Raw genomic sequence first — 26,581 nt, forward strand, 5'->3', positions numbered from 1 at the left:
ATGGGGGCAGCCATTCAAAACTGAAAAATAAGAAAAGGCATGATACACAGGAGATAACAGATAAGCTCTGTAGTATACAATGGAATTTTTCAGAACATATCTGTTATCCATTGTGTATCCTTTGCTTGACTGGCTGCCCCTGTGGCTACATAGCTTGTTTAGATAAACTATAATTGTGTTTCTGAGGCAAACACGTCTATTTTACTGGTGCAGGGCAACATTACATTATAATGTAATTCCTTTAAGACACTTTCAGGTTTTGGTGTTACTGTTCCTTTAAATGTTAAAAATAAGACTTGAATTTGTGCATATTTTAGCTACTTTATAATCAACATTGGCACTGTACACTGGCCTGGTTTTCTCCTTATCATTCTGCTAATGGATCATTTCCAACTGTACAGTATATCATTAAGCTGGTGAAGCAGGTTTTCTTAGGTTTCTGCAAAGACACCATACTTGTGTAATTAATTAATTGCATCACTGTCAACTTAATCAGTGCAGACAAATTCAGAATAATTTAGCATTAAACATGAAATGAATTATGTTGCTGGGACTGTTATAAATCTGTCAGTAATATTGTCTAGACTTCTCTTTGTCTGGGTTGTAAAGAACACAGTTAATTAAGGTAAAAGAAATATATAAAAATTACATTTAGTTGTTTAAAAACAAATGCAATTATATGGTTGTTTGGATGTTCCGCATGCACGCAGTTAATGATCTCTGTCCTGAAGTGGACTGATAATATTTAAAGTACTTAGAAAATGCAATGTTCTTCTAAATCTTACTGATTCCTTGTTTGAGAAATCAGAAACAACTCTTCTTAAGTCGAGGGTAGTACTAATATATATGTTATACCACCGTAAAAAAAAAGTATATTTACAACTTTTGCATTAAGCTGTGCAACAGCCTGTTAAAACCCAGAACTACTCAATTCACTATACCAAGCTGAGCATGGCAGACAAGTCTGTAAGATGAATTCCAACCTATTGGGGAATGTACTTAAAATATTATGGCACACACAGGGAGCATAGGGCAGGCAAAGTATGGCACACACAGAGATGACTGATGACTCAGTAAATGACAGCAGCACAGAGCATGTGCAGTGAATCAACAGAAAAGAAGATGGGGAGCTACCGAGGCATCTTTGGAGACACAGATCTTTACTGCTAAATAGCTGTATTTATATTGGGCTAGTACAGAAGCCTAAAACATAATGTACAACATTTCTGGCCTACTTCTTTAGATCTCCTTTAAGACCATGTGCACATTAATGGTGGTAGCACACCAAAAAACCAAATGGAGGGTACTCACTGCAGGGATATCACTCATCAATATGTGAAAAATTTAAGTCATATCAAAACATACCCATAAATCCATATGCCTCCTCCTCCCCTGCAGATAACACAGCATGTACCTCCCCAACACATGATTAAACACCTTGGGGACCCCCTAACAACAATTTCCAAATACTAACAAACCCCCAGAACATAACCTACCCAAAGGTAGTGTAGAGCAGGTAGAGTATTGCACACACAAGGATCATAGGGCAGGCAGATTATGGCACACACAGGGAGCATAGGGCAGGCAGAATATGGCACACACAGGAAGCACAAGGCAAGCAGAGTATGGAACGCATAGGGAGCATAGAGCAGGCATATTATGGCACACACAGGGAGCATAGGGCAGGCAGATTATGGCATACACAGGGATCATAGGTCAGGCAGATTATGGCACACACAGGGAGCATAGGGAAGGCAGAGTATGGCACACACAGGGAGCACAGGGCAAGCAGAGTATGGTACACATAGGGAGTCTAGGGCAGACAGATTATGGCACACACAGGGAGCATAGGGCAGTAAGATTATATCACACACACAGGGAGCATAGGGCAGGAAGAGTATATCACACACACAGGGAGCATAGGGAAGTCAGAGTATGGCACACACACAGAGCATAGGGAAGGTAGAGTACACAATTTATTTTGTGGCAGGGGGACAAAACACACTCTCATTAATCCACTACTGTTTCAGAGCCTGTAGCTCATATGGAGACATGGTTCACTTATTCTGCTGTTGCCCCTTATTGGGATGAAATATTAAAATGAATAACTTCAATAGAATGCCATACATTCAAATCAATGCATGGTTGCCAGGGTCATTTAGACCCTAGCAACGCGATAGTTAAAATTCCAAACTGGGAGATGTTGAATAAAAAGCTAAACTCAAAAACCAAAAATAATAAAAAATGAAAATCAACTGCAAATTTTGTCAGCATATCACTCTCATTTAAAGGTGACCCCCCCTTTAAGAATACAACCCTGATTTTGCTTGACTACAGCTCCCAGTATGCCTTAACCTTGATAATATGTTAAAGTATACTGAGGTATGTAGTCCAGGAACAACAGTGTGGTTGAGCAGTGCAGCAGGGTTTAGTCACCCTTTAAATGAAAGTTGAGTTCTTCAAGTGAAAAGGGGTGGGCTCTGGTTCTTTGTTCTTTCTATATGACAAAAGATCTGCCTATAATGTCCTCCAATTTACTATCGACGATTAATCATGCCCCATCATAAGCACCAATCTCTAAAGAAAACAACCTCAACCTTGATAGTCTTTCCTTATAGTTTGGTTGTTTCATTGTTTTTACCAGTTTAGTTTCATGTTTCTGCACTGCATACTCAAGGTGTGGCCTTTCCATGGATTTATAAAGAAGCAAAATGATCTTTTCATCCCTCAAGTTAATGCCCTTTTTTATGCGAGACAGTACTTTATTTGCTTTAGTAGACATTTAGTAGATATTTAGTACACATTTTTATCCACAAAAATCCCAAATCCTTCTTAGATAAGGAGGCCTCAACACAAAAAAGTAAATTCCCAGGTCATGTACATTATATATACGTTTAGTTTATATATTTAATAATTATATATTTAGTTAGTTATATTATGTGTATATTGGACATTCTGCAAAGCACACCTATTAGCCTTTCTATAATATATATACAACATGGCAACTATCTATAATATATATACAACATGGCAACTATCTGATCATGCACCTGTAGTCTCTTTATAACAGCAGGATCAGATTATACCCTTACAATAGTGCTTACAATAAATAGTTGTTTTCACTTTCCTACTGTGTCTCAGTGAGGAGTTCCTGCCTTAACCCTTTTTGTACCCTACAGAAAATTAATTTGTTGTGGGGCCTAGCAACATCTAGATGTGCCACTGCATCTGCATTAGCTGTTTCTCACTATATAAAGCAGGAGTGCCCATATATTACTAATGTGAGGTCTACTTTTAGTGATGTTTTCCCATTATGATCTGCATCCATAAAATCATTGTTAGCACTGTTCCATAGAAAATATAACTTACATATTATATTGATTTATGAGAAAATTGATATTGCTTATGTAACCTTAACATAATAAATATCTGAATTGAAATCATGAAATAGGAGGGTGATATAGATAAGCTGTTTGTTGACAGTGTCTTGAGATCTACTGATCACCAGCTAAAGGTCTACTGGTAGATCCCGATCTACCTTTTGGGTACCCCTGATGTAAGGGCTTTCTTGTTCATTTTGTTTTCTTTATTGTACACATATGTGTCCAAGGCCCATCACTCATCTAAATGCCTAACTTGTGTTGTCTTCAAACTGTTCCAGAACTCACTGGGGAAACATGACTTAGTTACACTTAGACGGACAGTGACCAAGCCCAATCCTTTGAGTGACTCATTATCCAATCATACCTCCTTGTTCCTCTTTGGAAACAAATATTAGTAGAAGTAGTATGTGTACAAAATCAGGTGAGTGAACAAAGATGAAAGCATAATATGAACATTTATAAACGGTGGCAAGTAATAGCTAAAAGGCCTGCTATCTCAATTGATTTTATATATAGCAATCCACACAGAACATTAATATCAACCTTCAATATAGCACTGCTGCCAAAACAACTGATGAACAAAAAGTACCTGTCTGCTTTAAAGGGAAAAGCATATTTTGTAGCTTTTTTTCCCAGAAAATGTTTTAGAATACATACACAAAATATTATAAATACTAAAAAAGAATGATTGCTTTAATGTGATTTATATAAAGAGGAGAAAACATTTGCAGAAAAAATCCAGATCCTCTTCACGTGGCAATAGGCAATATTGTTCATCACTCTGAAATGATTGCAACAATGTAAGCGATAAGCTAAAAAGGGTCAAAAGCTGTGCATCTACGTCAAATGATTGTAGCATTTCCTCGCGGCATTTATAACTGTTACGACCTCCTGAATATGGCATGAAAATTGAAACAAACAAAAATGGTTCTTTGTCAGCCTGCAGTTATAAAGAGAGATAACCACCCAATATGTATGTTACCAAAAGCTAATAAGTTTAAGTTTGACAGAATACAGCATGTAGGTGTTTAAAGTGATATAAATCATATCCTATTGACTTTGCAATGCCAGCCAAGACCAGGGGAACCTGGGAAAGAGATGGGAGGAATATATGTAGTATGTACTTGCTCATGATTGCTCTTCTTTCTATAATGGGGGTGGACAAGATTGTTTCATACATAGCCAAGCAAGCTATATGTGGTTTTGCCATAAAAATGGAAATATCCATATAGAGTGACAAACAGTACAAGTTACACATGATGGTGTTTTGCTTGAGAAAGTATAAAAAATGGAACACAGACCCTATTATTATTATTATTATTACCCTTTATATTTAACAGCTAGTACATGTATGCAGCCTATGTAGAATTCTCTGTAAATTTGGTTTTATATAATTTGGATCTCCATGCCTTAAGTCTGCAAAAAAATCATTTAAACATTAATTAAACCTATTAGGACTGTTTTGCCTTCAATAAGGATTAATTATATCTTACATTAGATCAAGTATAAAGCTGGCCACAGACGCAAAGATCCGATCGTACGAATCAATGTACGATAGGACTTTCCCATCTCCCGACCTGCCACTAACCATTCAGATCAAAGTTTTACAATTCCGACCAAATAAAGTAGTTAAAGAACAGATCAGCCGATGTTCTGCCCCTGACAGCAATCGTACGATAGACAAAGCTAGTGACAGTCTCCCTCTGAAAATTGTACGATTGGCAATACATGCAAAGAAATTACCCGCAGCCGACAGAAATCTTTTAACCTGTCCAATCGACCAAACAACCGAAAAATGTCGGGATTCTCCACACACGTTCCAAAAATCGTACGAATCCTCAATTCATACGATGAGATCTTTGCGTCTATGGCCATCCTAAGGTTGTTTTATTATTATGGAGAAAAAGCAAATTATTTATACAAATGCAAATTATTTGAGATGGTCTACCCATAATTCAGAGTTTTCTGGATAAGGGGTTTCCAGATAAAAGATCCTATACCTGTATCATAAACTATTTATATGGCTCTCCTGTGCTGTTTTTTTTTTTAGTATAAAATTCTATTTCACCAGTTCTATTTTTTAAGAAATACTTGTAGATTTTCTAGTTATTGTATGAGATATATTGCTGCCTTCTGTTGGGTGTCATTCAAAAAATGTGATTACATTTCCAGTATTCTGCTGATTTATTTTCAAAGTAATGGGTAAGGCAGAATGGGGGATTGCAAGATGCTTCCTATGAAGCAGTTCAATTATGTCATCTAGGTATGTCATCTTGGTTGCAAATTTACCTTAACTTATTTTGTCAACACTGTGATGCTGTAATACAATAGATGGTGATATTATTATCACATAAGTGACTGTGTGAAGCATCCCCAGAGGGTAGGAGCACAAGCTGAAGCATTACATATATCTGCAACATCAAGTTCAGTCTGGGATAAAAATCACTGAACAGGGATGGAATCTGTTATCCAGAAAGCTCAGAATTACAGTAAGACCCATATTAAATAAACTCCATTGTAATTAAATAATTCACATTTTTAAAATGTATTTCCTTTTTCTCTGTATTAATCTTGGTCTCAACTATGATATAATTAATCTTAATTGAAGGCAAACAGGAGCTCTAGCCTTCTCCCAAGCCGAGCATACCACAAACTATCCGGTCAGCATTACCAGGAAGTTCTTTAACGCTATCTACTGGTTCACCCTCTGCAGCTGCACCCAGAAGTTCTGCAGGGGCTCCTTTATTATCACTCCTTGACCTCCCTACAGATTGGGCACCAAAGCACAGTTCTATCTGGGCTTTTTCCAGCTGTCCTCTGGGGCTTCCAGCAAGCATCAGGCCTTTCTCCTACCTCCCAGCCAATCAGTTCATACCCCTGCCTGTAACTGAGCTGAATGTCGTCAGAGGCAGAAGAATTCTCTTCTTAACATTTTTAGAACTGACCAGAGATGACTCTTCTCTGTTCACTAGCTTCATCTTCTAAACCAGGGATCCCCAACCTTTTGAACCCGTGAGCAACATTCAGATGAAAAAGGAGTTGGGGAGCAACTCTTGGGGTGCCAAATAAGTGCTTTGATTGGCCAGTTTGTAGTCCCTATGTTGATTGTCAACCTACATTGAGGCTCTGTTTGGCAGTGCACCTGGTTTTTATGCACCAAAATTTGCCTCCAAGCCTGGAATTCAAAATTAAGCTCCTGCTTTGAGGCCACTGGGAGAAACATCCAAGGGGTTGGGGAGCAGCATGTTGCACATGAGCTACTGGTTGGGGATCACTGTTCTAAACCAAGGAACATCACAAGATCTTTTCTCATTAGATGAATATTCAGCCAATTGTAGCCAGTTGGCCACTTAGTGTAAGTAATCTGGGGTGTGTGTATAAAAAATATATTCACCTATATACAATTTTGTGGAAAACTATTTATCGAAATGAAACAATTAAGAAATCATTAATGAATCAGCACTTCTATGTTGCAGGGTTATAACTACTGTACCCTCCGAAGTTGCTTTAAATTCCCTACCCACTTACTATTTTGCTGTGGACAGCAGCACAGAAGTGGGTTGAGGACCTGCAGGTGTGAGATGGACACCGCCAGGAGTTTATTTGCCGAAGGGCCAGGTGCAATAAAGGTGTGCTGCTGTGTTGCATATTCTTATTGTAACGCTTTCTTGGGCTATTCAGCATACAGATAGTTAAATGTCCAGCTATTGTATGAGCATGGGTTACACTGCGACTTACTGCGACTTACACAATAGGGTCAGGGCCTTCGTCAAGTGGAAGCTATCCTTTTAAGATGTAGTATGAGTGCATAACACAGGCTATTGAATATAAAAATAGATGGATTGGACGCCAGGAGGTTCTTGATGGTGAAATAACAGATGGTTTATTGTAACAAAGCACAAAGTAAGTGAGCACAGGTTTACTCACTCAGGAGTTGATGCAGGTGTAGCATATCTCAGAGGAGGGAGGATAGCAGAAGATGATACAGCACAATGAAGACTGTCACTCCCATAAGGCATAGTAGTCAAGTGTACATCAATTCCCAGAAGACAGCTATACCTCTGTGGGAATCGGGATCACCAGTGGAGTAGTTAGGGAGATGAAGTCTAAAGTCCCTGCACTAAAGGCAAACAAGAATCCTTTGGGAAGCTACTCCCTGCTACTATCCTTGATGGAGCACACAGCTGCTCATGCTATATAAAGCTGACTATCTCACTCTCCAAGAGAGTCTATTAAAGATCTGCCCTAATCATAGCTAACCTCGTTCACAGGGTTTCCTGGTCCCTGACTTTATCACCAAAGGTAAAGGTCCCTTTGGGGCCAATGGCTTTACTGGGGCCTTGGTGATCCCAGGCTCAATGGGAAACACCTAGTAGCACAGACACCAGTAGCCAAAGAGGAAGAGGCCACTCCCTACACAACAATATATAACAGTGTGGCAGGAAGTGGTATTACACCCTTTGTCCTATAGCTGTAGCTGTTACACTTTACTGTCCCCAGTAACAAAAGCTACTGGGGACAGTAACAAACAAAAGCTATAAGGAACTACAAAGAAAGGTAGGGAATTAACTCTATAGGGAATAGCAGATCTTATAGGTCCCTACATTATATTGTGATATCATCAATATAACACTTATTTCCCTTGATAACAGAAATGTCTGCAAACATGTAATTACTACTTGTGGTAATTTTTTGTTTGCTGCTTTTCTTGCTTTATCACACAAATTTGTGTTACTATATTTGCCTTCAGCTCTTTGAGACTTTTTCAACATAAAAAGTGGGTTAACGAACTTCTGGAAAATGACAGATGTTTCAAATATCTCATTAGTGCCGTTTATTTCCATGCCACAGTCTTAACCATATAAAACCTTAGAATGCTCTTCTGGAGGATTATGTTTAGAAGCGATTATGTATATTTAAAGTACAAGTTGGATGATAAATTAATTCTCAGGCAGTGTGATTGCCCACACCAGCCATCGCTCTCTGTTTCCTCAGATAACTGCCACGGGAGAGGATTAACAGCATTGGACCTATGTTGCTTCCCTTTCTCCAGTTGTAATCAGATATTCCTTAGGGAAAAACCTGTCTCATGTTTAATGCATAATGTTTGCATTACTTGCTGTCTCTCACTTACAGGATACCTTATCACCTAATTTGTGGTGAAAGGAGGATCTAAAGGCTTAAGCATTTATTTAGCAGGAGAGGTAATGTTTGTTTCCTTAACTCAAGCATCATGCTGTTTTATGTGTTAATAGTGTTATGAGAGAAGTATTAGTAAAGGAGAAAAAACATAAACTCATTTAAAGCTTTCACACATTTATTGGCAGATACTCTGAAAATAATTTGACAAGAGTGGGGATTTCACAGATATGGTTTTATAACCCCCAAAACATAAACATTTTTATGCAGTACTCGGGCTGACAATGAATATATTCTATGCCAGGACAGCAGGGACTGCAAACCACCAGCTGTCTAGCCATTTCATAAACAATTCCTATCAAGAGTGTGGGAGAACATTTTATCTAATACATTACAAAACAAAATCTACAGTGAAATATACTATGTCCTCATATATGTTACTCTGTGAAATCAAAGAGTGACAAATATCAATATAGAGTCCCGAAAAAGAAATTAATCTTTATTAATGGCATTCTCTCAGAACACACTTCTACCCTAATTTCCATCTCACTTATTAGCATATCCTACAATTGGCCAGTTTAAATTTCTTGCATTATTATCATTAGACGGGGATCTTAAATGTATAAAACAATTTGTTGGGGACTGGGGTGAAGTCCATTGTTAAAACTCTCATAAAGTTATTTTGCAGCACATATTGAGGTGGTGGGGGCTGAGCAACACTTTTAGCATATGTTCATTTTAACAACATGGAGTCACAGTAGTAAAGGTGAATAGCCAGTAGTTTTGCAGGTCTAAAACAGTATGTTAAAGGGGAACTCTGGCTTCCAAACCAAAATGTGACAAAGAGGCCCACATTACATAGAAACCCCTAATATACCCATCACAGTTACCTGTTTCTTCAAAAAGTGTGAATATATGTCATTTTCTTTGCTGCAATCCAGCTGTTTAACAGTTCTTCTCCTTCTGCATCATTTGAAATCCTGGCAGGGAAGGAGGGACTAAACACTGAAGTTACAAATTTTAATAACTACTCCACAGCTTATAGACAGAATACAGGAACTACATAACCAATAATGCATTGCACTGTGATGTTCCTTTCCTTGAAGGATGCAGGCTGAGGACAGATGGCTGTTGATACAAAGTAGCAGTAGTCAGCCAGCTCAGCAAAGTAGTCAGCCAGCTCAACAGGAGAGCAGGGGGCTAGGCTCAGGTAACTGTCAGAAACAAGTAAAAATCATGAAAGTCTGCATATTTTTTAATTGATGTATATTGCAACGTTGTATGAAATTATGTTTACTTTTCAAAAAGCTTAAGTAATGTTTAAGTAATTAAGTAATGTTTTTGTGGTGTTTCCCTTTAATTTTCTTTCAGATACACGCACTAGTATCTTAGAGTGATATATGCAAACAGTTACTGAGCTCATGCGCTTGTGCCATAGCTCTCTCATATTACTAAAATGCATCATTATCTCAACAGATATCCCTTGTTTCCCCACCAGTGAATCAAATGATTGAGTGAGAAAGTCATTAAAGTGTTTGTGATACAAATATAAAACATAACTTGTTGATAACTTGCTGGTTGCAGAAATTTGCTTGCAATGTAGTTACAATGAGTTCTTTAGCCACTGTTTTCTGGAATAAATACATGAGAGCCTATTTATTTAAATCAAATCTCAAAATCAAATCTGGAACTTTTCAATCTGAATAAAACTTGAACTTGTGTTTGCTAATTTATTAAAATATTTCATGCAATGTCCGACATTGGTCAGAAAATTGATCGGCCAGGTTAGAAATTTTTCATCGGTCACATTGAAATGTATCCATTGTCCAATTGTTTGCAGGGCCAAGCAGGTAGCTACCCTCAGTTTTCCTTGCTTCAACTAGACAACATTGCTTAAAAAGGTCTTTTTAGTTGATGTACAAATCGTACATTTAAACGATTGTTTCAAGATAAGCTTGCTCTTACAATAGCGAAAAGATCTTTTAAAAATCCTAACATCTATGGCAAGCTTTACATTCAAAATTTTCACATTTTCTGCTCTTAATTATATTGAACATTCATTTTTTTTAAACCATAATTAAAATTCATGCATTTTAGCACAAAACATTTAAAATTGTAGATACCTAATCTTAATTGTTCACTTACAATTTTCACGGATGAACACATTTAGCAAAGCGCTCCTGTGGAGAAAACTGTGACACTTCGACAGCCACCTTGCATTGTGCAGTGAGAATGTATTTTTTTGGATAGCATTATGTAATAAAATAGTAATTTGTATGTGCTGCCTAGGGCCCCTGTTGCATGGAGAGACCCTGTTTGGCCACATAAGCATTTATGAAGAACCCAGACAAAAGTAAACCAGCAGTAAGAAATGCAAGAGCGAACCCCTTATTGCTCATACACACAGCACTTCTGTCTGGGATCTAGCTGTGCTCTACATCTACTACCACGCCCTAACTTGTCTAAATGGTGCACAAGTTTGAGAATGAACAGGGAGAACTTTATGGGGCAGATTTACTAAAGGGCAAAGTGACTAAAGTAAGCATGACATAATTTCTTTACTTCTCCGTTTTACAAAAGGGTGCAGGAGTAACTTTTGCTAGTGAAGGAGATAGACTCTAGCGGTAATTTGCTCCCTTATGCCTGGCATAGTTGCGCTCTGGCGATGGGATGTAACTACGCAAATTCACTAAGATTGCGGATTTTACTGAACGTTACCTCTTGTGCAAGACTTGCCTTCGCCACCTCAGACCACGCGAAGCGCAATGGAGTAGATAGGACTTCCTCAAAAAATAGTTTAACATTTTTCTAATTCCCAAAAAACACAGGCGACTTTTCATTTTTCAGGGTGATAGACTGCAAAAGATCGTAAATTTTTTTTGGGGTACCCGGCTTCCCCCCTACATTTCCTAACACATGGCACATAAACTATACACTGGTATCTTGTGTAGGGAAATAAAACAACTTTATTTTATTTTATTAAGGTTTCCTGGGCTTGTGTAGTGTAATATATTTGCTGCAACATATACATCGATTGAATTTTAACTTCCCGCCGTATGCAAATTAGCCAAAGCTAGTGCAACTTTACTTCACTTGCCGCAGTAACGCTACCACTGCATCGCCAGCATTCAATTTACGTTGGTCAGGCAAATTTATACCTGACAAAGTGTTGAGATGAGAGCGAATCAGATGCAATCGCAAATTCAGCACTTACTGAATCTAGACCTATATTTCAAGTCATCACAGCATATGAACATCTTTCTGGACACGGCTGAGCATCAGATGGCCGCTGGGAAGTTTGGATTTCCGGGCAGAACGCAGCAGCAGCCGCCGCCGCCTTGTCAGCCGAGCGGCATGGGGCGGAATTCCGGGAACGTTTGGATTGCCGGCGAGAATGCAGCCTCTTGCCGCCTTCTCAGCATGGGGTGGAATTGCACGGCCTGACCGTCAAGCGCAGCACAGAGGGAGGTAAGATCTGCCTTTTAACAGAGCACATCAGTCTCCTGGGAGACTGTCAAAAATTGCCAATGCTGACTATATTTCAAGTCATCACGGCGGGGTATTGGGAAAAGTTTTCAATTAGCAATAATCACGCCTCAGTTGCACCTGGGAAGTTTGGATTTCCGGGCAGAACGCAGCAGCAGCCGCCTCCGCCTTGTCAGCCGAGCGGCATGGGGCGGAATTCCGGGAACGTTTGGATTGCCGGCGAGAATGCAGCCGCTTGCCGCCTTCTCAGCATGGGGTGGAATTGCACGGCCTGACTGTCAAGCGCAGCACAGAGGGAGGTAAGCGAGCCAAGATCTGCCTTTTAACCAAGCACATCAGTCTCCTGGGAGACTGTCAAAAATTGCCAATGCTGACTATATTTCAAGTCATCACGGCGGGGCATTGGGAAAAGTTTTCAATTAGCAATAATCACGCCTCGGTTGCACCTCATTGGCTATAATACTGCCACTGCGCAAAGCTGGTTGGGCCCCTGGCTAGGATAAGGGGCCCCTGGTGGGATGGACTTCTCCCAAATGTGGCTATGCTAGTTTAGCCGGCGCAGTGGATTGTGGGAATCCACATGCTAATGAGCTCCCTCAAAGACATCCCTTGACGTTGCGTTAACCAAAGCACCTTTTCCAGCTGGGAAACACTAGTCTGAGCTTTGGCGCATTTGAAAGCAAGCCGGGAAGGGAAACCCACCTTGCCAGGAACAGGCTGGCCCTTTAGATAAGATTGGATTTGAAGATGGCCCAGAGTGGCCAGGAATTTCAAGGGACACGAAGGCTTCAATGCTTGTCCTAACAGAAAAAGGCATGGAAAATCACCACGCCTGACAGACAAGCAGCGTATGAACATCTTTCTGGACACGGCTGAGCATCAGATGGCCGCTGGGAAGTTTGGATTTCCGGGCAGAACGCAGCAGCAGCCGCCTCCGCCTTGTCAGCCGAGCGGCATGGGGCGGAATTCCGGGAACGTTTGGATTGCCGGTGAGAATGCAGCCGCTTGCCGCCTTCTCAGCATGGGGTGGAATTGCACGGCCTGACCGTCAAGCGCAGCACAGAGAGAGGTAAGCGAGCCAAGATCTGCCTTTTAACCGAGCACATCAGTCTCCTGGGAGACTGTCAAAAATTGCCAATGCTGACTATATTTCAAGTCATCACGGCGGGGTATTGGGAAAAGTTTTCAATTAGCAATAATCACGCCTCGGTTGCACCTCATTGGCTATGATACTGCCACTGCGCAAAGCTGGTTGGGCCCCTGGCTAGGATAAGGGGCCCCTGGTGGGATGGACTTCTCCCAAATGTGGCTATGCTAGTTTAGCCGGCGCAGTGGATTGTGGGAATCCACATGCTAATGAGCTCCCTCAAAGACATCCCTTGACGTCGCGTTAACCAAAGCACCTTTTCCAGCTGGGAAACACTAGTCTGAGCTTTGGCGCATTTGAAAGCAAGCCGGGAAGGGAAACCCACCTTGCCAGGAACAGGCTGGCCCTTTAGATAAGATTGGATTTGAAGATGGCCCAGAGTGGCCAGGAATTTCAAGGGACACGAAGGCTTCAATGCTTGTCCTAACAGAAAAAGGCATGGAAAATCACCACGCCTGACAGACAAGCAGCGTATGAACATCTTTCTGGACACGGCTGAGCATCAGATGGGCGCTGGGAAGTTTGGATTTCCGGGCAGAACGCAGCAGCCGCCGCCGCCGCCACCTTGTCAGCCGAGCGGCATGGGGCGGAATTCCGGGAACGTTTGGATTGCCGGCGAGAATGCAGCCGCTTGCCGCCTTCTCAGCATGGGGTGGAATTGCACGACCTGACTGTCAAGCGCAGCACAGAGGGAGGTAAGCGAGCCAAGATCTGCCTTTTAAACAAGCACATCAGTCTCCTGGGAGACTGTCAAAAATTGCCAATGCTGACTATATTTCAAGTCATCACGGCGGGGTATTGGGAAAAGTTTTCAATTAGCAATAATCACGCCTCGGTTGCACCTCATTGGCTATGATACTGCCACTGCGCAAAGCTGGTTGGGCTCTTGGCTAGGATAAGGGGCCCCTGGTGGGATGGACTTCTCCCAAATGTGGCTATGCTATCTTAGCCGGCGCAGTGGATTGTGGGAATCCACATGCTAATGAGCTCCCTCAAAGACATCCCTTGACGTCGCGTTAACCAAAGCACCTTTTCCAGCTGGGAAACACTAGTCTGAGCTTTGGCGCATTTGAAAGCAAGCCGGGAAGGGAAACCCACCTTGCCAGGAACAGGCTGGCCCTTTAGATAAGATTGGATTTGAAGATGGCCCAGAGTGGCCAGGAATTTCAAGGGACACGAAGGCTTCAATGCTTGTCCTAACAGAAAAAGGCATGGAAAATCACCACGCCTGACAGACAAGTAGCATATGAACATCTTTCTGGACACGGCTGAGCATCAGATGGCCGCTGGGAAGTTTGGATTTCCGGGCAGAACGCAGCAGCAGCCGCCTCCGCCTTGTCAGCCGAGCAGCATGGGGCGGAATTCCGGGAACGTTTGAATTGCCGGCGAGAATGCAGCCGCTTGCCGCCTTCTCAGCATGGGGTGGAATTGCACGGCCTGACCGTCAAGCGCAGCACAGAGGAAGGTAAGCGAGCCAAGATCTGCCTTTTAACCGAGCACATCAGTCTCCTGGGAGACTGTCAAAAATTGCCAATGCTGACTATATTTCAAGTCATCACGGCGGGGTATTGGGAAAAGTTTTCAATTAGCAATAATCACGCCTCGGTTGCACCTCATTGGCTATGATACTGCCACTGCGCAAAGCTGGTTGGGCCCCTGGCTAGGATAAGGGGCCCCTGGTGGGATGGACTTCTCCCAAATGTGGCTATGCTAGCTTAGCCGGCGCAGTGGATTGTGGGAATCCACATGCTAATGAGCTCCCTCAAAGACATCCCTTGACGTCGCGTTAACCAAAGCACCTTTTCCAGCTGGGAAACACTAGTCTGAGCTTTGGCGCATTTGAAAGCAAGCCGGGAAGGGAAACCCACCTTGCCAGGAACAGGCTGGCCCTTTAGATAAGATTGGATTTGAAGATGGCCCAGAGTGGCCAGGAATTTCAAGGGACACGAAGGCTTCAATGCTTGTCCTAACAGAAAAAGGCATGGAAAATCACCACGCCTGACAGACAAGCAGCGTATGAACATCTTTCTGGATACGGCTGAGCATCAGATGGCCGCTGGGAAGTTTGGATTTCCGGGCAGAACGCAGCAGCAGCTGCCTTGTCAGCCGAGCGGCATGGGGCGGAATTCCGGGAACGTTTGGATTGCCGGCGAGAATGCAGCCGCTTGCCGCCTTCTCAGCATGGGGTGGAATTGCACGGCCTGACCGTCAAGCACAGCACAGAGGGAGGTAAGCGAGCCAAGATCTGCCTTTTAACCGAGCACATCAGTCTCCTGGGAGACTGTCAAAAATTGCCAATGCTGACTATATTTCAAGTCATCACGGCGGGGTATTGGGAAAAGTTTTCAATTAGCAATAATCATGCCTTGGTTGCACCTCATTGGCTAGGATACTGCCACTGCGCAAAGCTGGCTGGGCCCCTGGCTAGGATAAGGGGCCCCTGGTGGGATGGACTTTTCCCAAATGTGGCTATGCTAGTTTAGCCGGCGCAGTGGATTGTGGGAATCCACATGCTAATGAGCTCCCTCAAAGACATCCCTTGACGTCGCGTTAACCAAAGCACCTTTTCCAGCTGGGAAACACTAGTCTGAGCTTTGGCGCATTTGAAAGCAAGCCGGGAAGGGAAACCCACCTTGCCAGGAACAGGCTGGCCCTTTAGATAAGATTGGATTTGAAGATGGCCCAGAGTGGCCAGGAATTTCAAGGGACACGAAGGCTTCAATGCTTGTCCTAACAGAAAAAAGCATGGAAAATCACCACGCCTGACAGACAAGCAGCGTATGAACATCTTTCTGGACACGGCTGAGCATCAGATGGCCGCTGGGAAGTTTGGATTTCCGGGCAGAACGCAGCAGCAGCCGCCTCCGCCTTGTCAGCCGAGCGGCATGGGGCAGAATTCCGGGAACGTTTGGATTGCCGGCGAGAATGCAGCCGATTGCCGCCTTCTCAGCATGGGGTGGAATTGCACGGCCTGACCATCAAGCGCAGCACAGAGGGAGGTAAGCGAGCCAAGATCTGCCTTTTAACCGAGCACATCAGTCTCCTGGGAGACTGTCAAAAATTGCCAATGCTGACTATATTTCAAGTCATCACGGCGGGGTATTGGGAAAAGTTTTCAATTAGCAAAAATCACGCCTCGGTTGCACCTCATTGGCTATGATACTGCCACTGCGCAAAGCTGGTTGGGCCCCTGGCTAGGATAAGGGGCCCCTGGTGGGATGGACTTCTCCCAAATGTGGCTATGCTAGCTTAGCTGGCGCAGTGGATTGTGGGAATCCACATGCTAATGAGCTCCCTCAAAGACATCCCTTGACGTCGCGTTAACCAAAGCACCTTTTCCAGCTGGGAAACACTAGTCTGAGCTTTGGCGCATTTTAAAGCAAGCCGGGAAGGGAAACCCACCTTGCCAGGAACAGGCTGGCCCTTTAGATAAGATTGGATTTGAAGATGGCCCAGAGTGGCCAGGAATTTCAAGGGACACGAAGGCTTCAATGCTTGTCCTAACAGAAAAAGGCATGGAAAATCACCACGCCTGACAGACAAGCAGCGTATGAACATCTTTCTGGACACGGCTGAGCATCAGATGGCCGCTGGGAAGTTTGGATTTCCGGGCAGAACGCAGCAGCAGCCGCCTCCGCCTTGTCAGCCGAGCGGCATGGGGCTGAATTCCGGGAACGTTTGGATTGCCGGCGAGAATGCAGCCGCTTGCCGCCTTCTCAGCATGGGGTGGAATTGCACGGCCTGACCGTCAAGCGCAGCACAGAGGGAGGTAAGCGAGCCAAGATCTGCCTTTTAACCGAGCACATCAGTCTCCTGGGAGACTGTCAAAAATTGCCAATGCTGACTATATTTCAAGTCATCACGGCGGGGCATTGGGAAAAGTTTTCAATTAGCAATAATCACGCCTCGGTTGCACCTCATTGGCTATAATACTGCCACTGCGCAAAGCTGGTTGGGCCCCTGGCTAGGATAAGGGGCCCCTGGTGGGATGGACTTCTCCCAAATGTGGCTATGCTATCTTAGCCGGCGCAGTGGATTGTGGGAATCCACATGCTAATGAGCTCCCTCAAAGACATCCCTTGACGTCGCGTTAACCAAAGCACCTTTTCCAGCTGGGAAACACTAGTCTGAGCTTTGGGGCATTTGAAAGCAAGCCGGGAAGGGAAACCCACCTTGCCAGGAACAGGCTGGCCCTTTAGATAAGATTGGATTTGAAGATGGCCCAGAGTGGCCAGGAATTTCAAGGGACACGAAGGCTTCAATGCTTGTCCTAACAGAAAAAGGCATGGAAAATCACCACGCCTGACAGACAAGCAGCATATGAACATCTTTCTGGACACGGCTGAGCATCAGATGGCCGCTGGGAAGTTTGGATTTCCGGGCAGAATGCAGCAGCAGCCGCCGCCGCCTTGTCAGCCGAGCGGCATGGGGCGGAATTCCGGGAACGTTTGGATTGCCGGCGAGAATGCAGCCGCTTGCCGCCTTCTCAGCATGGGGTGGAATTGCACGGCCTGACCGTCAAGCGCAGCACAGAGGGAGGTAAGCGAGCCAAGATCTGCCTTTTAACCGAGCACATCAGTCTCCTGGGAGACTGTCAAAAATTGCCAATGCTGACTATATTTCAAGTCATCACGGCGGGGTATTGGGAAAAGTTTTCAATTAGCAATAATCACGCCTCGGTTGCACCTCATTGGCTATGATACTGCCACTGCGCAAAGCTGGTTGGGCCCCTGGCTAGGATAAGGGGCCCCTGGTGGGATGGACTTCTCCCAAATGTGGCTATGCTAGCTTAGCCGGCGCAGTGGATTGTGGGAATCCACATGCTAATGAGCTCCCTCAAAGACATCCCTTGACGTCGCGTTAACCAAAGCACCTTTTCCAGCTGGGAAACACTAGTCTGAGCTTTGGCGCATTTTAAAGCAAGCCGGGAAGGGAAACCCACCTTGCCAGGAACAGGCTGGCCCTTTAGATAAGATTGGATTTGAAGATGGCCCAGAGTGGCCAGGAATTTCAAGGGACACGAAGGATTCAATGCTTGTCCTAACAGAAAAAGGCATGGAAAATCACCACGCCTGACAGACAAGCAGCGTATGAACATCTTTCTGGACACGGCTGAGCATCAGATGGCCGCTGGGAAGTTTGGATTTCTGGGCAGAACGCAGCAGCAGCCGCCTCCGCCTTGTCAGCCGAGCGGCATGGGGCGGAATTCCGGGAACGTTTGGATTGCCGGCGAGAATGCAGCCGCTTGCCGCCTTCTCAGCATGGGGTGGAATTGCACGGCCTGACTGTCAAGCGCAGCACAGAGGGAGGTAAGCGAGCCAAGATCTGCCTTTTAACCGAGCACATCAGTCTCCTGGGAGACTGTCAAAAATTGCCAATGCTGACTATATTTCAAGTCATCACGGCGGGGCATTGGGAAAAGTTTTCAATTAGCAATAATCACGCCTCGGTTGCACCTCATTGGCTATAATACTGCCACTGCGCAAAGCTGGTTGGGCCCCTGGCTAGGATAAGGGGCCCCTGGTGGGATGGACTTCTCCCAAATGTGGCTATGCTAGTTTAGCAGGCGCAGTGGATTGTGGGAATCCACATGCTAATGAGCTCCCTCAAAGACATCCCTTGACGTTGCGTTAACCAAAGCACCTTTTCCAGCTGGGAAACACTAGTCTGAGCTTTGGCGCATTTGAAAGCAAGCCGGGAAGGGAAACCCACCTTGCCAGGAACAGGCTGGCCCTTTAGATAAGATTGGATTTGAAGATGGCCCAGAGTGGCCAGGAATTTCAAGGGACACGAAGGCTTCAATGCTTGTCCTAACAGAAAAAGGCATGGAAAATCACCACGCCTGACAGACAAGCAGCGTATGAACATCTTTCTGGACACGGCTGAGCATCAGATGGCCGCTGGGAAGTTTGGATTTCCGGGCAGAACGCAGCAGCAGCCGCCTCCGCCTTGTCAGCCGAGCGGCATGGGGCGGAATTCCGGGAACGTTTGGATTGCCGGCGAGAATGCAGCCGATTGCCGCCTTCTCAGCATGGGGTGGAATTGCACGGCCTGACCGTCAAGCGCAGCACAGAGGGAGGTAAGCGAGCCAAGATCTGCCTTTTAACCGAGCACATCAGTCTCCTGGGAGACTGTCAAAAATTGCCAATGCTGACTATATTTCAAGTCATCACGGCGGGGTATTGGGAAAAGTTTTCAATTAGCAATAATCACGCCTCGGTTGCACCTCATTGGCTATGATACTGCCACTGCGCAAAGCTGGTTGGGCCCCTGGCTAGGATAAGGGGCCCCTGGTGGGATGGACTTCTCCCAAATGTGGCTATGCTAGCTTAGCTGGCGCAGTGGATTGTGGGAATCCACATGCTAATGAGCTCCCTCAAAGACATCCCTTGACGTTGCGTTAACCAAAGCACCTTTTCCAGCTGGGAAACACTAGTCTGAGCTTTGGCGCATTTGAAAGCAAGCCGGGAAGGGAAACCCACCTTGCCAGGAACAGGCTGGCCCTTTAGATAAGATTGGATTTGAAGATGGCCCAGAGTGGCCAGGAATTTCAAGGGACACGAAGGCTTCAATGCTTGTCCTAACAGAAAAAGGCATGGAAAATCACCACGCCTGACAGACAAGCAGCGTATGAACATCTTTCTGGACACGGCTAAGCATCAGATGGCCGCTGGGAAGTTTGGATTTCCGGGCAGAACGCAGCAGCAGCCGCCGCCTTGTCAGCCGAGCGGCATGGGGCGGAATTCCGGGAACGTTTGGATTGCCGGCGAGAATGCAGCCGCTTGCTGCCTTCTCAGCATGGGGTGGAATTGCACGGCCTGACCGTCAAGCGCAGCACAGAGGGAGGTAAGCGAGCCAAGATCTGCCTTTTAACTGAGCACATCAGTCTCCTGGGAGACTGTCAAAAATTGCCAATGCTGACTATATTTCAAGTCATCACGGCGGGGTATTGGGAAAAGTTTTCAATTAGCAATAATCACGCCTCGGTTGCACCTCATTGGCTATGATACTGCCACTGCGCAAAGCTGGTTGGGCCCCTGGCTAGGATAAGGGGCCCCTGGTGGGATGGACTTCTCCCAAATGTGGCTATGCTAGCTTAGCCGGCGCAGTGGATTGTGGGAATCCACATGCTAATGAGCTCCCTCAAAGACATCCCTTGACGTCGCGTTAACCAAAGCACCTTTTCCAGCTGGGAAACACTAGTCTGAGCTTTGGCACATTTGAAAGCAAGCCGGGAAGGGAAACCCACCTTGCCAGGAACAGGCTGGCCCTTTAGATAAGATTGGATTTGAAGATGGCCCAGAGTGGCCAGGAATTTCAAGGGACACGAAGGCTTCAATGCTTGTCCTAACAGAAAAAGGCATGGAAAATCACCACGCCTGACAGACAAGCAGCGTATGAACATCTTTCTGGACACGGCTGAGCATCAGATGGCCGCTGGGAAGTTTGGATTTCCGGGCAGAACGCAGCAGCAGCCGCCTCCGCCTTGTCAGCCGAGCGGCATGGGGCGGAATTCCGGGAACGTTTGGATTGCCGCCTTCTCAGCATGGGGTGGAATTGCACGGCCTGACCGTCAAGCGCAGCACAGAGGGAGGTAAGCGAGCCAAGATCTGCCTTTTAACCGAGCACATCAGTCTCCTGGGAGACTGTCAAAAATTGCCAATGCTGACTATATTTCAAGTCATCACGGCGGGGTATTGGGAAAAGTTTTCAATTAGCAATAATCACGCCTCGGTTGCACCTCATTGGCTATGATACTGCCACTGCGCAAAGCTGGTTGGGCCCCTGGCTAGGATAAGGGGCCCCTGGTGGGATGGACTTCTCCCAAATGTGGCTATGCTAGCTTAGCCGGCGCAGTGGATTGTGGGAATCCACATGCTAATGAGCTCCCTCAAAGACATCCCTTGACGTCGCGTTAACCAAAGCACCTTTTCCAGCTGGGAAACACTAGTCTGAGCTTTGGCGCATTTGAAAGCAAGCCGGGAAGGGAAACCCACCTTGCCAGGAACAGGCTGGCCCTTTAGATAAGATTGGATTTGAAGATGGCCCAGAGTGGCCAGGAATTTCAAGGGACACGAAGGCTTCAATGCTTGTCCTAACAGAAAAAGGCATGGAAAATCACCACGCCTGACAGACAAGCAGCGTATGAACATCTTTCTGGACACGGCTGAGCATCAGATGGCCGCTGGGAAGTTTGGATTTCCGGGCAGAACGCAGCAGCAGCCGCCGCCTTGTCAGCCGAGCGGCATGGGGCGGAATTCCGGGAACGTTTGGATTGCCGGCGAGAATGCAGCCGCTTGCTGCCTTCTCAGCATGGGGTGGAATTGCACGGCCTGACCGTCAAGCGCAGCACAGAGGGAGGTAAGCGAGCCAAGATCTGCCTTTTAACCGAGCACATCAGTCTCCTGGGAGACTGTCAAAAATTGCCAATGCTGACTATATTTCAAGTCATCACGGCGGGGTATTGGGAAAAGTTTTCAATTAGCAATAATCACGCCTCGGTTGCACCTCATTGGCTATGATACTGCCACTGCGCAAAGCTGGTTGGGCCCCTGGCTAGGATAAGGGGCCCCTGGTGGGATGGACTTCTCCCAAATGTGGCTATGCTAGCTTAGCCGGCGCAGTGGATTGTGGGAATCCACATGCTAATGAGCTCCCTCAAAGACATCCCTTGACGTCGCGTTAACCAAAGCACCTTTTCCAGCTGGGAAACACTAGTCTGAGCTTTGGCGCATTTGAAAGCAAGCCGGGAAGGGAAACCCACCTTGCCAGGAACAGGCTGGCCCTTTAGATAAGATTGGATTTGAAGATGGCCCAGAATGGCCAGGAATTTCAAGGGACACGAAGGCTCCAATGCTTGTCCTAACAGAAAAAGGCATGGAAAATCACCACGCCTGACAGACAAGCAGCGTATGAACATCTTTCTGGACACGGCTGAGCATCAGATGGCCGCTGGGAAGTTTGGATTTCCAGGCAGAACGCAGCAGCAGCCGCCTCCGCCTTGACAGCCGAGCAGCATGGGGCGGAATTCCGGGAACGTTTGGATTGCCGGCGAGAATGCAGCCGATTGCCGCCTTCTCAGCATGGGGTGGAATTGCACGGCCTGACTGTCAAGCGCAGCACAGAGGGAGGTAAGCGAGCCAAGATCTGCCTTTTAACCAAGCACATCAGTCTCCTGGGAGACTGTCAAAAATTGCCAATGCTGACTATATTTCAAGTCATCACGGCGGGGTATTGGGAAAAGTTTTCAATTAGCAATAATCACGCCTCGGTTGCACCTCATTGGCTATGATACTGCCACTGCGCAAAGCTGGTTGGGCCCCTGGCTAGGATAAGGGGCCCCTGGTGGGATGGACTTCTCCCAAATGTGGCTATGCTAGCTTAGCCGGCGCAGTGGATTGTGGGAATCCACATGCTAATGAGCTCCCTCAAAGACATCCCTTGACGTCGCGTTAACCAAAGCACCTTTTCCAGCTGGGAAACACTAGTCTGAGCTTTGGCGCATTTGAAAGCAAGCCGGGAAGGGAAACCCACCTTGCCAGGAACAGGCTGGCCCTTTAGATAAGATTGGATTTGAAGATGGCCCAGAGTGGCCAGGAATTTCAAGGGACACGAAGGCTTCAATGCTTGTCCTAACAGAAAAAGGCATGGAAAATCACCACGCCTGACAGACAAGCAGCGTATGAACATCTTTCTGGATACGGCTGAGCATCAGATGGCCGCTGGGAAGTTTGGATTTCCGGGCAGAACGCAGCAGCAGCCCGCCTTGTCAGCCGAGCGGCATGGGGCGGAATTCCGGGAACGTTTGGATTGCCGGCGAGAATGCAGCCGCTTGCCGCCTTCTCAGCATGGGGTGGAATTGCACGGCCTGACCGTCAAGCACAGCACAGAGGGAGGTAAGCGAGCCAAGATCTGCCTTTTAACCGAGCACATCAGTCTCCTGGGAGACTGTCAAAAATTGCCAATGCTGACTATATTTCAAGTCATCACGGCGGGGTATTGGGAAAAGTTTTCAATTAGCAATAATCACGCCTCGGTTGCACCTCATTGGCTATGATACTGCCACTGCGCAAAGCTGGTTGGGCCCCTGGCTAGGATAAGGGGCCCCTGGTGGGATGGACTTCTCCCAAATGTGGCTATGCTAGTTTAGCCGGCGCAGTGGATTGTGGGAATCCACATGCTAATGAGCTCCCTCAAAGACATCCCTTGACGTCGCGTTAACCAAAGCACCTTTTCCAGCTGGGAAACACTAGTCTGAGCTTTGGCGCATTTGAAAGCAAGCCGGGAAGGGAAACCCACCTTGCCAGGAACAGGCTGGCCCTTTAGATAAGATTGGATTTGAAGATGGCCCAGAGTGGCCAGGAATTTCAAGGGACACGAAGGCTTCAATGCTTGTCCTAACAGAAAAAGGCATGGAAAATCACCACGCCTGACAGACAAGCAGCGTATGAACATCTTTCTGGACACGGCTGAGCATCAGATGGCCGCTGGGAAGTTTGGATTTCCGGGCAGAACGCAGCAGCAGCCGCCTCCGCCTTGTCAGCCGAGCGGCATGGGGCGGAATTCCGGGAACGTTTGGATTGCCGGCGAGAATGCAGCCGATTGCCGCCTTCTCAGCATGGGGTGGAATTGCACGGCCTGACCGTCAAGCGCAGCACAGAGGGAGGTAAGCGAGCCAAGATCTGCCTTTTAACCGAGCACATCAGTCTCCTGGGAGACTGTCAAAAATTGCCAATGCTGACTATATTTCAAGTCATCACGGCGGGGTATTGGGAAAAGTTTTCAATTAGCAATAATCACGCCTCGGTTGCACCTCATTGGCTATGATACTGCCACTGCGCAAAGCTGGTTGGGCCCCTGGCTAGGATAAGGGGCCCCTGGTGGGATGGACTTCTCCCAAATGTGGCTATGCTAGCTTAGCCGGCGCAGTGGATTGTGGGAATCCACATGCTAATGAGCTCCCTCAAAGACATCCCTTGACGTTGCGTTAACCAAAGCACCTTTTCCAGCTGGGAAACACTAGTCTGAGCTTTGGCGCATTTGAAAGCAAGCCGGGAAGGGAAACCCACCTTGCCAGGAACAGGCTGGCCCTTTAGATAAGATTGGATTTGAAGATGGCCCAGAGTGGCCAGGAATTTCAAGGGACACGAAGGCTTCAATGCTTGTCCTAACAGAAAAAGGCATGGAAAATCACCACGCCTGACAGACAAGCAGCGTATGAACATCTTTCTGGACACGGCTGAGCATCAGATGGCCGCTGGGAAGTTTGGATTTCCGGGCAGAACGCAGCAGCAGCCGCCGCCTTGTCAGCCGAGCGGCATGGGGCGGAATTCCGGGAACGTTTGGATTGCCGGCGAGAATGCAGCCGCTTGCTGCCTTCTCAGCATGGGGTGGAATTGCACGGCCTGACCGTCAAGCGCAGCACAGAGGGAGGTAAGCGAGCCAAGATCTGCCTTTTAACCGAGCACATCAGTCTCCTGGGAGACTGTCAAAAATTGCCAATGCTGACTATATTTCAAGTCATCACGGCGGGGTATTGGGAAAAGTTTTCAATTAGCAATAATCACGCCTCGGTTGCACCTCATTGGCTATGATACTGCCACTGCGCAAAGCTGGTTGGGCCCCTGGCTAGGATAAGGGGCCCCTGGTGGGATGGACTTCTCCCAAATGTGGCTATGCTAGCTTAGCCGGCGCAGTGGATTGTGGGAATCCACATGCTAATGAGCTCCCTCAAAGACATCCCTTGACGTCGCGTTAACCAAAGCACCTTTTCCAGCTGGGAAACACTAGTCTGAGCTTTGGCGCATTTGAAAGCAAGCCGGGAAGGGAAACCCACCTTGCCAGGAACAGGCTGGCCCTTTAGATAAGATTGGATTTGAAGATGGCCCAGAGTGGCCAGGAATTTCAAGGGACACGAAGGCTTCAATGCTTGTCCTAACAGAAAAAGGCATGGAAAATCACCCCGCCTGACAGACAAGCAGCGTATGAACATCTTTCTGGACACGGCTGAGCATCAGATGGCCGCTGGGAAGTTTGGATTTCCGGGCAGAACGCAGCAGCAGCCGCCTCCGCCTTGTCAGCCGAGCGGCATGGGGCGGAATTCCGGGAACGTTTGGATTGCCGCCTTCTCAGCATGGGGTGGAATTGCACGGCCTGACCGTCAAGCGCAGCACAGAGGGAGGTAAGCGAGCCAAGATCTGCCTTTTAACCAAGCACATCAGTCTCCTCGGAGACTGTCAAAAATTGCCAATGCTGACTATATTTCAAGTCATCACGGCGGGGTATTGGGAAAAGTTTTCAATTAGCAATAATCACGCCTCGGTTGCATCTCATTGGCTATGATACTGCCACTGCGCAAAGCTGATTGGGCCCCTGGCTAGGATAAGGGGCCCCTGGTGGGATGGACTTCTCCCAAATGTGGCTATGCTAGCTTAGCCGGCGCAGTGGATTGTGGGAATCCACATGCTAATGAGCTCCCTCAAAGACATCCCTTGACGTCGCGTTAACCAAAGCACCTTTTCCAGCTGGGAAACACTAGTCTGAGCTTTGGCGCATTTGAAAGCAAGCCGGGAAGGGAAACCCACCTTGCCAGGAACAGGCTGGCCCTTTAGATAAGATTGGATTTGAAGATGGCCCAGAGTGGCCAGGAATTTCAAGGGACACGAAGGCTTCAATGCTTGTCCTAACAGAAAAAGGCATGGAAAATCACCACGCCTGACAGACAAGCAGCGTATGAACATCTTTCTGGACACGGCTAAGCATCAGATGGCCGCTGGGAAGTTTGGATTTCCGGGCAGAACGCAGCAGCAGCCGCCTTGTCAGCCGAGCGGCATGGGGCGGAATTCCGGGAACGTTTGGATTGCCGGCGAGAATGCAGCCGCTTGCTGCCTTCTCAGCATGGGGTGGAATTGCACGGCCTGACCGTCAAGCGCAGCACAGAGGGAGGTAAGCGAGCCAAGATCTGCCTTTTAACCGAGCACATCAGTCTCCTGGGAGACTGTCAAAAATTGCCAATGCTGACTATATTTCAAGTCATCACGGCGGGGTATTGGGAAAAGTTTTCAATTAGCAATAATCACGCCTCGGTTGCACCTCATTGGCTATGATACTGCCACTGCGCAAAGCTGGTTGGGCCCCTGGCTAGGATAAGGGGCCCCTGGTGGGATGGACTTCTCCCAAATGTGGCTATGCTAGCTTAGCCGGCGCAGTGGATTGTGGGAATCCACTGCTAATGAGCTCCCTCAAAGACATCCCTTGACGTCGCGTTAACCAAAGCACCTTTTCCAGCTGGGAAACACTAGTCTGAGCTTTGGCGCATTTGAAAGCAAGCCGGGAAGGGAAACCCACCTTGCCAGGAACAGGCTGGCACTTTAGATAAGATTGGATTTGAAGATGGCCCAGAGTGGCCAGGAATTTCAAGGGACAC

The 26,581-nt window shown here is 46.5% G+C and overlaps 20 non-coding genes across 20 annotated transcripts; all 20 read right to left on the minus strand.

Moving 5' to 3' along the window:
- Positions 1-12,021: 12,021 nt before the first annotated feature.
- On the minus strand, positions 12,022-12,159 carry LOC121400220. Its single transcript, XR_005965630.1, has one exon. It is a non-coding gene; the product is annotated as a U4 spliceosomal RNA (small nuclear RNA).
- Positions 12,160-12,347: 188 nt separating this feature from the next.
- LOC121400204 lies at positions 12,348-12,488 on the minus strand. The gene has a single exon (XR_005965615.1). It is a non-coding gene; the product is annotated as a U4 spliceosomal RNA (small nuclear RNA).
- Positions 12,489-13,117: 629 nt separating this feature from the next.
- On the minus strand, positions 13,118-13,258 carry LOC121400166. Its single transcript, XR_005965581.1, has one exon. It is a non-coding gene; the product is annotated as a U4 spliceosomal RNA (small nuclear RNA).
- A 632-nt stretch (positions 13,259-13,890) lies between these two features.
- LOC121400167 lies at positions 13,891-14,031 on the minus strand. The gene has a single exon (XR_005965582.1). It is a non-coding gene; the product is annotated as a U4 spliceosomal RNA (small nuclear RNA).
- Positions 14,032-14,660: 629 nt separating this feature from the next.
- LOC121400168 lies at positions 14,661-14,801 on the minus strand. The gene has a single exon (XR_005965583.1). It is a non-coding gene; the product is annotated as a U4 spliceosomal RNA (small nuclear RNA).
- A 623-nt stretch (positions 14,802-15,424) lies between these two features.
- LOC121400212 lies at positions 15,425-15,565 on the minus strand. The gene has a single exon (XR_005965623.1). It is a non-coding gene; the product is annotated as a U4 spliceosomal RNA (small nuclear RNA).
- A 629-nt stretch (positions 15,566-16,194) lies between these two features.
- LOC121400197 lies at positions 16,195-16,335 on the minus strand. Its single transcript, XR_005965609.1, has one exon. It is a non-coding gene; the product is annotated as a U4 spliceosomal RNA (small nuclear RNA).
- Positions 16,336-16,964: 629 nt separating this feature from the next.
- Positions 16,965-17,105, minus strand: LOC121400205. Its single transcript, XR_005965616.1, has one exon. It is a non-coding gene; the product is annotated as a U4 spliceosomal RNA (small nuclear RNA).
- A 629-nt stretch (positions 17,106-17,734) lies between these two features.
- LOC121400169 lies at positions 17,735-17,875 on the minus strand. Its single transcript, XR_005965584.1, has one exon. It is a non-coding gene; the product is annotated as a U4 spliceosomal RNA (small nuclear RNA).
- A 629-nt stretch (positions 17,876-18,504) lies between these two features.
- On the minus strand, positions 18,505-18,645 carry LOC121400206. The gene has a single exon (XR_005965617.1). It is a non-coding gene; the product is annotated as a U4 spliceosomal RNA (small nuclear RNA).
- Positions 18,646-19,274: 629 nt separating this feature from the next.
- On the minus strand, positions 19,275-19,415 carry LOC121400171. The gene has a single exon (XR_005965585.1). It is a non-coding gene; the product is annotated as a U4 spliceosomal RNA (small nuclear RNA).
- A 626-nt stretch (positions 19,416-20,041) lies between these two features.
- LOC121400172 lies at positions 20,042-20,182 on the minus strand. The gene has a single exon (XR_005965586.1). It is a non-coding gene; the product is annotated as a U4 spliceosomal RNA (small nuclear RNA).
- A 607-nt stretch (positions 20,183-20,789) lies between these two features.
- Positions 20,790-20,930, minus strand: LOC121400173. Its single transcript, XR_005965587.1, has one exon. It is a non-coding gene; the product is annotated as a U4 spliceosomal RNA (small nuclear RNA).
- A 626-nt stretch (positions 20,931-21,556) lies between these two features.
- Positions 21,557-21,697, minus strand: LOC121400174. Its single transcript, XR_005965588.1, has one exon. It is a non-coding gene; the product is annotated as a U4 spliceosomal RNA (small nuclear RNA).
- A 629-nt stretch (positions 21,698-22,326) lies between these two features.
- Positions 22,327-22,467, minus strand: LOC121400175. The gene has a single exon (XR_005965589.1). It is a non-coding gene; the product is annotated as a U4 spliceosomal RNA (small nuclear RNA).
- A 624-nt stretch (positions 22,468-23,091) lies between these two features.
- LOC121400176 lies at positions 23,092-23,232 on the minus strand. Its single transcript, XR_005965590.1, has one exon. It is a non-coding gene; the product is annotated as a U4 spliceosomal RNA (small nuclear RNA).
- Positions 23,233-23,861: 629 nt separating this feature from the next.
- Positions 23,862-24,002, minus strand: LOC121400177. Its single transcript, XR_005965591.1, has one exon. It is a non-coding gene; the product is annotated as a U4 spliceosomal RNA (small nuclear RNA).
- A 626-nt stretch (positions 24,003-24,628) lies between these two features.
- LOC121400178 lies at positions 24,629-24,769 on the minus strand. The gene has a single exon (XR_005965592.1). It is a non-coding gene; the product is annotated as a U4 spliceosomal RNA (small nuclear RNA).
- A 607-nt stretch (positions 24,770-25,376) lies between these two features.
- LOC121400208 lies at positions 25,377-25,517 on the minus strand. Its single transcript, XR_005965619.1, has one exon. It is a non-coding gene; the product is annotated as a U4 spliceosomal RNA (small nuclear RNA).
- A 623-nt stretch (positions 25,518-26,140) lies between these two features.
- LOC121400179 lies at positions 26,141-26,281 on the minus strand. Its single transcript, XR_005965593.1, has one exon. It is a non-coding gene; the product is annotated as a U4 spliceosomal RNA (small nuclear RNA).
- Between the last annotated feature and the right edge of the window lie 300 nt (positions 26,282-26,581).

The sequence above is a fragment of the Xenopus laevis genome, chromosome 2L, assembly GCF_017654675.1.
Source record: "Xenopus laevis strain J_2021 chromosome 2L, Xenopus_laevis_v10.1, whole genome shotgun sequence".
NCBI lineage: Eukaryota > Metazoa > Chordata > Amphibia > Anura > Pipidae > Xenopus > Xenopus laevis.